Raw genomic sequence first — 9,884 nt, forward strand, 5'->3', positions numbered from 1 at the left:
TGCACTGAGAAGAACCTTTGCTAGTTCAATGTAGACCCTTTTAACATTAACTTAGCTTATGTACTAAGAGTCAGGGTTACAAGGACTGAGCATTGATCTCACTTACTGCCATTGTTCTTGGCTTCCCACTTTCCCGGATCAGTTAGCTATGTGCTTGACAAGACATAACAAACTTTCTGGCTGCAAGGGCTTAAGCCAATAGAGTTGTGTTTTTCCTTACACAGCAAGGGATCTGATGGTAAGATGCTGCTGGCTTTGGTTCAGAGGCTCACTGATGTCAGAACTCATATTCTGCTGGTTCTATTGGCCTCTTTTTTGTGGTTTTAAGATGGCTTCATAGCATCATACATGCATTTTAGGCTGGAAAGGGGTAGATCTCTTCTTACTAGGAAATCTAAACATCCAAATGACCTATAGAGCTGTGCACGGTGTAATCTTAGCTACTCAGGAGGCTGGGATCTGAGGATCATGGTTCAAAGCCAGCCCAGGCAGGAAAGCCCATGAAACTCTTATCTCCAGTTTTCTACCAAAAGCCAGAAATAGAACTGTGGCTCAAGTGGCAGAGTGCTAGCCTTGAGAGAAAAAGCTCAGGGACAGTGCTCAGGCTTTGAGTTCAAGTCCCAGTAATGGCACCGTCAAAACCAACCAACCGACCAACTAAACCAAATGACCTAGAGAAGACCCTTAGGCGCTAAGATTTCCTCTGGGTCATCTGTTTACCACTCAAACCGAGGTGTAGTGGAAAGCCAGAAAGTAGAAGATGAATACCAATTAGGCAGTTGCAAGTAACGGCCCGATTTCTTCAATCAAGGGCCATTCATCGTTGCTTGAAAATCTTCAGGGCAAAGAGACAGCCTGTTCCATGTTTTGGCAGCTCTAGAAAGATGTTTTTGTTTTCAGTCGGAATCAGCCTCCGTCTGACTTGTCCCTGGGCTTGCTGTTTCTGCCCTGTGGGGGCTATGTGGATAAATTGGTTTATTTTTTAGTGACAGACATCCAGATATTTAAAGACAGCTGCCATTGCTTCTTTAACTCTTCTCTTTTCCCCAGGAAGCTTTTCCGTCTCATCCTTATGGAACATCACTTCTGGTCCTTCTTAGCTTTGGGTTAGCTCTCCTCTGAGTGATGTTTTTCCTTCCTTCCTTCCTTCCTTCCTTCCTTCCTTTCTTTCTTTCTTTCTTTCTTTCTTTCTTTCTTTCTTTCTTTCTTTCTTTCTTTCTTTCTTTCTCTTTCTTTCTTTCTTTTTTTTGGGGGAGGGGGTCGGTTGTAGGGCTTGAACTCTGGTCCTAGGCCTCAGCTCTTCAGGCTCAAGGTGAGCATTCTAACACTTGAGCCACAGCACCACTTCCTGGGTGATGTTTCTGTTAGACATCCTGCCCCCAGATAACACATTTGGTTAACAGGTCACCTGGGGAAAGTCAGAGAAGTCAAGGTAATTACTGCATTGCTCTGGGTTATCACAAAGTAGTTTAGGTGTTCATGCAAGTACATAGAGGTAATAATTGGGTCAATCCTGTGTGATAAGTCTTTCCCATCTTTTCATCTTCCTTTACTTCTAGAGCAGAATTGATATTTATTAGTGGTGTATCTTATATTGTTAGATTTGACTTATATTTCTAGTGTAGTGGGTTACTTTTCAGATTTTAATTCTCTTACCCAGATGTGAGCTAGCTCTCCCAGATTAACAGTGTCTGCAAATCATGTTCTTTGTTATGCTGTGGGAATCCTTGCTAAGTATTTTCATTCAGAAAGCCAGGACGGTCTCTCAGCTTGTCCCCTAGTGACCCCTTCCTATACTAAGTACCATGAGCTGACTGACTGACCCACTGAAGCAGTGACCTCTTTCTAAGGTGAAGCTGATCGCTATTAAATCTTTTGATCCTTGAGAAATTCACCTCAGAATCACGTGACTCCATTCACTCCTTGACCTCAAGATAGGATGAGGTCTTCTTTCAATCCCTTCACAAAAATTCAGATCTGGAGAAACAACAGCCTGATCAAAAGACCTAGAAACTGAATGAACTTTGCATGGGATGACATTTCTCAACCAATGAGTCTATGCCAGCTCCAAGAAGGCAATAATTCCCTTCTCCCTTTTTCAAATGAACCTCAAAGCTGCTTATGATCATCACACTCTTTCGACACAGACAATAGAAACCTAGCATTAGGTGTGAGGTGACATCAAAGTGGGTTTGAGAAAAGAAGTGGTTATGAAATGGTGCATCAAATCAAGAGTTAGCACACAAGGAGAGATTAGCTGTAATTTAAGTGAGCTTGGAAGTCTCTTCACTGATTCTCAGGAGCGTATGTCATGTACTATCCTACAAAGCAAACCTTTATGTCAAAGACTCCCGAGCCACCAAAGCCAGGTATCTGTGACTCACACCTGTTATCCTATCTACTCGAGAGGCTGAGAACTGAGGACTGTGGTTCTAGGGCAGCCAGGGAAGTCTGTGAGACTTTTATCTTCAATTAACTACCAAAAAGCCAGAAAAGGAGCAGTGACTCAAAACCTTCAAGCCCGAAGACTAGCACAAAAACAAACAAACAAAAATCATCAAACACTTGGAAACATTTTACCACATCTCTAGATATGAATGACAGAAAGGTAGAAAATTCCAAGTATTCTTGCAGTGTCAGTAACTTGTCATTGCTGTTTTCTTTGTTTTTGTTTTTGTTTCTTTTTTCAGCACTAGAGTTTGAACTCAGGGCCACACAGCCCTGACATCTTGTTTTTAGTATTTTTTTTTTGAATAAGGTCTCTCTCTCTTTTGCCCAAGATGGCCTGGAGCCATGATCCTCCTGTTTCTACCTCTCATATGGCTGGGATTATAGATATGCACCACCATGCCCAGCTTAATTTGTGCTGTTTTAATATGGAATCTTTACAATCCTTATACAGGAGTATAATTTTGTTATTTTTTGGTACAAGCATTGAAAGTTATTATCCATAAAAAAATATCCTAGCACATTGTCTGATACCTAATAGGAATCATTAGATTGGTGTGTGTATGAGCTGGTCCTGGGACTTGAATTAACTAAGAGCCTGGGTACTATTCCTGAGCTTTTTGCTCAATGCTAGTGGTTTGCCACTGTAAGCCACAGCTATACTTCCAGTTTTCTACTGGTTAAATGGAGATGAGTCTCGTAGACTTTCCTGCCCCGGATGACTTTGAACGACGATCCTCAGATCAGCCTAGAATTATAGGCTAGGAGTAAAGGCATGAGCCATGAGCACCTGGCTGCACTTCCAACTTTCTTCTGGACAAGTAGAGGTAAGTGTCTCACAGACCTTCCTTCATAGGCTGGCTTCAGATTGTGATCCTCAGATCTCAGCCTCCTAAAAAATAGGATTATAGGGGTGAGCCGCCAATGCCCAGCTCAGAATCACTAGATTTGAATTTAAATATTTCTCAATTAAATAGGATATACAGAAAATTCTTTGAATAAGGAAGAAAAGATTTAGACCACTGATACCTTATTTTGCCAAAGTATCCCCTTTCTTTTCTTTCATGACAATGGCAGTTGGTCTAGTTATAATCCCTTTATGTTAAATGGTGGATTATTATTAGTTATTGTAATAAAGAAATTGTGAAATGGAATTCCATTTTAAAATAGCAGCTAGTTCTATGATTGACTTCATTATTTATGAATTATGTGATCTTGGACAAGTTAATAAAACATTGAAAGAAAGCCAGGCCCCGGTGTCTCACACCTGTAATCCTAGTTACTCAAGAGGCTGAGATCTGATGATTGCGGTTCAAAGCCAGCCCAGGCAGGAAAGTCTGTGAGACTCTTTTCTCCAATTAACCAACAGAAAACTGGAAGTGGCCCTGTGGCTCAAGTGGTAGAGCGCTTGCCTTGAACTGAAGAGCTGAGGGACAGCACCCAGGCCCAGAGTTCAAGTCCCACAACTGACCAAAAAAAAAAAAAAGAAAGAAAGAAAGAAAGAAAAGAAAAGAAATTATCTTCCCATTGCTGAGTGCTAGTGGTTCATGCTTGTCATCCTAGATTCAGGAGGCTGAGATCTAAGATCAAGGTTAGAAACCAGTCTAGGTAGGAAAGTTCTTGGGATTCTTATCTCCAACGAACTAACAAAACCACAAGCAAAGGTGTGGCTCAAGTGTTGAAGCCCTAGGCTTGGAGAATGGGGAAAAGCTAAAGGAACAGTGCCCAGGTTGAGTTCAAGCCTGAGTACTATCACAAAAACACAACCAACCAACCACCAACCACCACCATCAATCACCACCAACACAAAAGTAAACTGAACTCAGTGCACTTGCCCTTCAAAGAAACATGTCTTACAAAGCTCAGCACATTGTCCAGAAAACCACTGTTATTCCCAGCTCCTGTCAAGATATACCCTGACCTAGCAAGTTAACAGTACTGTTTAGTGAAGCTAAAGGATGCAGGCAAGCGCATTGGGGCAGTGTGAAGCTGCAGATGGTACGGACTGTGTTAAAATGCATCTTCCCAACAGCGGCTCAGCATTTCATCTCTAAATCTGAATGTCATATTTTCTGCCAGAGCAGTTGCTGTTTTGATGACACAAGCATTATTTCTGGTTCCCATTTTGGGACAAGTCATATTCCACTGGGAATTGTCAGGCATGGCAGTGTATTTTGCAAGAACATTTTGTTGCTGGTGATTTCAAGAATCAAACCCAAAGAAAATCCAGCTTCTCTTAAGAAGCTGTAAACACCCGTGTTTGTGGCTTTGGGAGAACCTCTTAAAAGGGCAGGGTGACTAGATGAATATTCATGACTGTAACCCTGGTGGTTATTAGCCAGAAAAAGTATAAAGCATATTTTAAATATAAGATGCAAAAGACATGCATCTGTACTCAAAAATTGAAACAGGGGGCTGGGAAGATGGCTCAGTTGTAGAGTGCTTGCCTCGCATGCATGAGGCCCTGGGTTTGATTCCTCAGCACCACCGAAACAGAAAAAGCCAGAGGTGGCGCTGTGGCTCAAGTGGTAGAGCGCTAGCCTTGAGCTGAAGAGCTGAGGGACAGCACCCAGGCCCAGAGTTCAGGCCCCATGACTGGGAAAAAAAAATCAAAACAGGTTAATTTGAGAGTTGGCGGAAGGTGTGGAAATAACAATAAATGTGCAGGTGTGTTTACACTGTGTGTGTAGGTGTGTGCACAGATGTGGGCACTGGGGCTTGAACTAAGGAGTTGGATGTTGTCTCTTACATTTTTGGCTCAAGGCTAACATCCTACCACTTGAGCCACAGCTCCACTCCCAGCTTCCTCCCTTCCTTTTTCTTCTTTGGGTGATGGTGATTAATTGGTGATACAAGTCTCATAGACTTTTCTGCCCTGGCTTATTTTGAACCGTGATTCTCAGATCTCAGCCTCCTGAGTAGCTAGAATTTCAGGTGTGAGCCACTGGCACTTGCTTTCCTGTGTTTACTAACATCAGTTCTTTTTTTTTTCTTTTTTCTTTTTTTGCTGGTCATGGGGCTTGAACTCTGGGCCTGGGCGCTGTCCCTCAGCTCTTCAGCTCAAGGCTAGCACTCTACCACTTGAGCCACAGCCCCACTTCTGGCTTTTTCTATTTATGTGGTGCTGAGGAATCGAACCCAGGTCCTCATGCATGTGAGACAAGCACTCTACCACTGAGCCACTTTCTCAGCTCCTAACATCAGTTCTTAAACCACCAACCACCCCTAGTCTTTGCCTTGACCACCTTGATAAGAGCACAAGTTGCATTTCTGTCCAGTTGGCTGACCCCCAAATACTTCTGGAAGGTCTGTGAGACTTCTGACTGGTAGAACTCTGCTCTTCTGCACTTCAGGCTGTGACAAGATGCTGGTAGGTATTGTGGGAACTGCACTGGCCTCGCCTGACCTCCCCTGGGAGGCTAATTTTAAACTCTGATCCATCTACAGAGACTGTCTTTTCTCCTACTCATTCATTTACTCATCAATGGCAGAACCTTGCATGGACCTGCAGCAAAACAAGCAGAACAATTGAAATAGGTAACCCCACAAGGGCTTCAGTAAACTACTGTTAAAAAGGCAATACAGATGTGGTGGTACATATCCGTGATCACATCACTTGGGAGGCTGAGACAGAGGATCAAGAACACAAGGCCAGCTGGCTACTGGTGGCTCATGCCTGTAAGAATCCTAGACTCAGGAGACTAAGGTCTGAGGATTGTGGTTCAAAGCCAGTTCAAAGACAGAAAAGTTCACAAGACTTTTTATCTCCAATGAACCGACAAAAAGCTGGAAGTAGAGCTGTGGCTCCAATAGTGGAGGCCCATCCTTGAGTGAAAAAGCTCAGGGACAGCGCCCTGAGTTCGAGCTCTAGTTCTCTTTCTGTCTCTCTGTCTCTCTGTCTCTCTGTCGTCTCTCTCTCTCTCTCTCACACACACACATTAAAATAACAATAATAGCAGCAATCAATCAACAGAAAGGTTCAGGCAAGGTATAGGGAAACCACAAGAAGCAATGAAATGCAAAGACATTGAGGTAGAGACCTCTCTGCTGGGAGGGCCACCTCATGGGAACTGTGAGCTTGCTGCGTGCTGCAGCTGCAGGGAGAAAGCCAGGGAGGGGGTAAGTGGACTGCTTTTACTCTCCACCTTTCCTCTGATTGGTCAGTACCCTGCACTGGGAGAGCTAATGCTGGATTGGCCATAGAGTGAATTAATGCTAACCCACAATACTTTCTACAGTCTCCCTCTTCCCCTCCATGCCCTTTATACAGAGTGAGCTGTGGTCCCCATGGTGGTAAGGTTCTGGACAATTCCCAAATGTAGTATCATGTAACTGTAATCGGCTGAGTCGGCTGTTTCTTCACATTCTTGTTTACCCTCCACCAAATTTCTGTGTTATGTGGGAATGGAAATAATCACCGACACTTAAGGGCTCCAGTAGAGAAGTTGAACGGGACACAGATTTCATTTGTGTTCATCAGGGAAATGTATTCTCTTCACTGTCACATCCCTATGAGGGAATTTCCAGAAAAAGCTCCTGCCACCCCCTGAACTCATCTACCTAGCATCAGGGCACAGAGGTGCAGGGCGACCGGGGAGAGGAAGGATGGTCAGCTCAGCCTAACTCCTGGGTGGGAGGGGAAGGGAGGGGGTCTTGGTTTGTCTTCTATCACTCTAAGTGCCATCGTGGGAGGTTTATTTAGCTCACTTTTTTTTTTGCTGGTCCTGGAGCTTGAACTCTGGGCCTGGGTACCATCCCTGAGCTTCTTTAGTTCAAGGTTAGTGCTCTACCACTTGAGCCACAGCTCTACTTCTGGCTTATTCTGAATAGTTTTATTGGAGATAAGAGTCTCATAGATTTTCCTGCCCTGGCTGGCTTCAAACCATCATCCTTAGATCTCAGCCTCATGAGGAGCTAGGATTACAGGTGTATGCCACCAGTGCTCAGCTAGCTCATGTTTTGAAGGCTGACACAACCAGGATTAAGGTGCTGGCCAGATACTTCCTGTTATATCATCATGTTGTGGCAGAAGGCCTCACCGAACAAACAGAGCTGAAGTCAGGCTACCAAAGTCCTGAGCCACCAAAGTCCTGCTAAATGGTATTTAGAAGTGATATGTAGAAGTGGGGAGGTAAACTGGGCCATGGTGGCTCTCACCTGGAATCCTAGCTACTCAGGAGGCTGTGATCTAAGGATTGTGTTTTAAAGTCAGCTGGGGCAGAAAAAGTCCCCATGAAACTCTTATCTCCAATTAACCATTCAAAAACTGGAAGTAGCACTGTAACTCAAAGTGGTATAGTAGGAGCTGGGAATTTGGCTCAGTGGTAGAGTGCTTGCCTAGCATGCATGAAGCCCTGTGTTCAATTCATCAGTACCACATACACAGAAAAGCCAGAAGTGGTGCTGTGGCTCAAATAGCAAATTAGCTCAAGCACAGCACCCAGGCCCTGAGTCCAAGCCCCAGGACTGGCAAAAAATAAATAAATAAAATAACATAAAATAAAAAATAAAGTGGTAGAGTAGTAGCCTTGAGCAAAAGAGCTCAGGGACAGCACCCAGACCCTGCGTTTCAGCCCCACAACCAACCAAGAAAATAAACCAGGGAGAGGGAGTAATTGGAATTAGATAAAACTGAAAGTTGGAGACCCACTTCTCAATATCATTCATGTGTAAATCTGAGGTTTACACTTCTGACATGTGACCCATTGAAACTTTAGCAGTGAGTGAAGACATCCTCATATGGAATTCTTTGTCCTCCATCCTCTCATACGAAGGAACCAAGGATCTTGATCTTGCCTGGTTGGGGGGAAGAGATTTGGTGAGAAGTTTCAGAGAGAAGTCAGAGAGCTGCATCTAGCCTGTACTCCACAGAGGATGTTCAATCAGATCTGTCTCTTTCTTATTTTTTGTGGCTGGTATCACCTGAGCCACAGCTCCATGTCTGGTTTTCTGGTTAATTAAAGATAAAGAGTTGCTGGCCAGGATTGACTTTGAACCAAGAGCCTCAGATCTCAGCCTCTTGAGTAGCAAGGATTACAGTCTTGAGCCATGGTTGCCTGACCATCCCTCCAGACATTTAAGAGGGAGACAGAGGGCCAGCAGGCAGTGGCTGGTGGTCCCAGCCACCTTTGGATCTATCTGTGTGCACATCACTCACTGAGATATTTTGGCTGCCCTCCCTGCTTTGCTGTTAGATTATTTACTAATCATAGAGTCAAACTTTCAAGCCGGTGGGGTCTCTTTTTGTGATGCCATGTAAATAAATGGTGAAATCTAAATAGTCAAAAGTCTTTGGGTGAGATTCAGAAGCAAACTCACTTGGATCCTGATGTCCAGGAAAAGGACGTGATCTGGGAGAAAATGGTATCCCCAGGTGACCTGACCACGAGGCAGGGAAATTGTCCTGGTATGCACATCTGGACAGTTGTTCCTTCTCAGAGCTCCATGAGGGAAGCTGACAGCCAGCTCAACTTTACCTTGGGTAGGTACAAAAAAAGCAAATTGTTGGTTTATATAGGCCTCTAATCCCAGAGAGAAGGGCCATTAATTTATTATGAGTATAAGTCTATATGTGTACACACACACACACACACACACACACACACACACACACACACACACACACACACACACACACTGTATTCAGTTCCTAAACTGGGCTAGGACAGCTCTTATCTAGGATATAAAATGCTCTGGGTTCCATAGATAGACAACCTCAGTTTTTAATGCTTTGATCTTTGTAAGTGGATAGCTTGTATCTCCTTTCAACATTTAAACATTGAAAGTCCTAACCTCCAGAACCACAGAGTGCAATTATGTTTGGGCATAACATGCTTAAAGAGGCCCCTGGTTTAAAGGAGAGCTTTCAGAGGGCACTAACTGAATCCATCTAAGAAGAGGTTAGGGGCCAGGTGCTGGGGTCTCACGCCTATAAGCCTACCTAGTCAGGAGGCTGAGATCTGAGGATCACAGCTCAAAGCCAGCCCAGGCAGGAAAGACTGTGAGACTATTATCTTTAATAAACCACCAGAAAACTGGAAGTGGCGCTGTGGTTCAAGTGGTAGAGCACTAGCCTTGTGTTGAAGAGCTGAGGGACAGCATCCAGGCTCAGAGTTCAAGCCCCACAACTGACCAAAAGAAAAAGAAGAAGAAGAAGAGTTTAGGGCATGGATATCACATTGACCCAGGATGACCACGTGAGGGCTGGTCGGGACTGAGCCCATCTGCGAGTCGAGGAGCCAGGCTTCAGGAGAAATGAAACCTAGCCAACTGGTGCTCTTGGATTTTGAAGACTACACACTGCTGAGAAAAGAAGTCTTTGTAGTTTACATCACCCACTTTGTGGTAATTTGCTCTGACATCCCTTGCTCACAAATTTAACCCATTTCATACTCAAGGATTTGTCCAAAGGCCTAGAACAAGTTAGACAGGTTTTA

General features: G+C 44.1%; 1 long non-coding RNA gene across 1 annotated transcript; it reads right to left on the minus strand.

Annotated features, from left to right (window-relative positions):
- Nucleotides 1-1,373: 1,373 nt before the first annotated feature.
- Nucleotides 1,374-8,898, minus strand: LOC138828829 (uncharacterized). Its single transcript, XR_011372399.1, has 3 exons — nt 8,767-8,898; nt 8,099-8,244; nt 1,374-1,408 (listed from the first exon to the last, which is right to left on the minus strand). It is a non-coding gene; the product is annotated as an uncharacterized lncRNA (long non-coding RNA).
- Nucleotides 8,899-9,884: the final 986 nt, after the last annotated feature.

The sequence above is a fragment of the Dipodomys merriami genome, unplaced genomic scaffold, assembly GCF_024711535.1.
Source record: "Dipodomys merriami isolate MVZ:Mamm:240054 unplaced genomic scaffold, mDipMer1.0.p SCAF_1, whole genome shotgun sequence".
NCBI lineage: Eukaryota > Metazoa > Chordata > Mammalia > Rodentia > Heteromyidae > Dipodomys > Dipodomys merriami.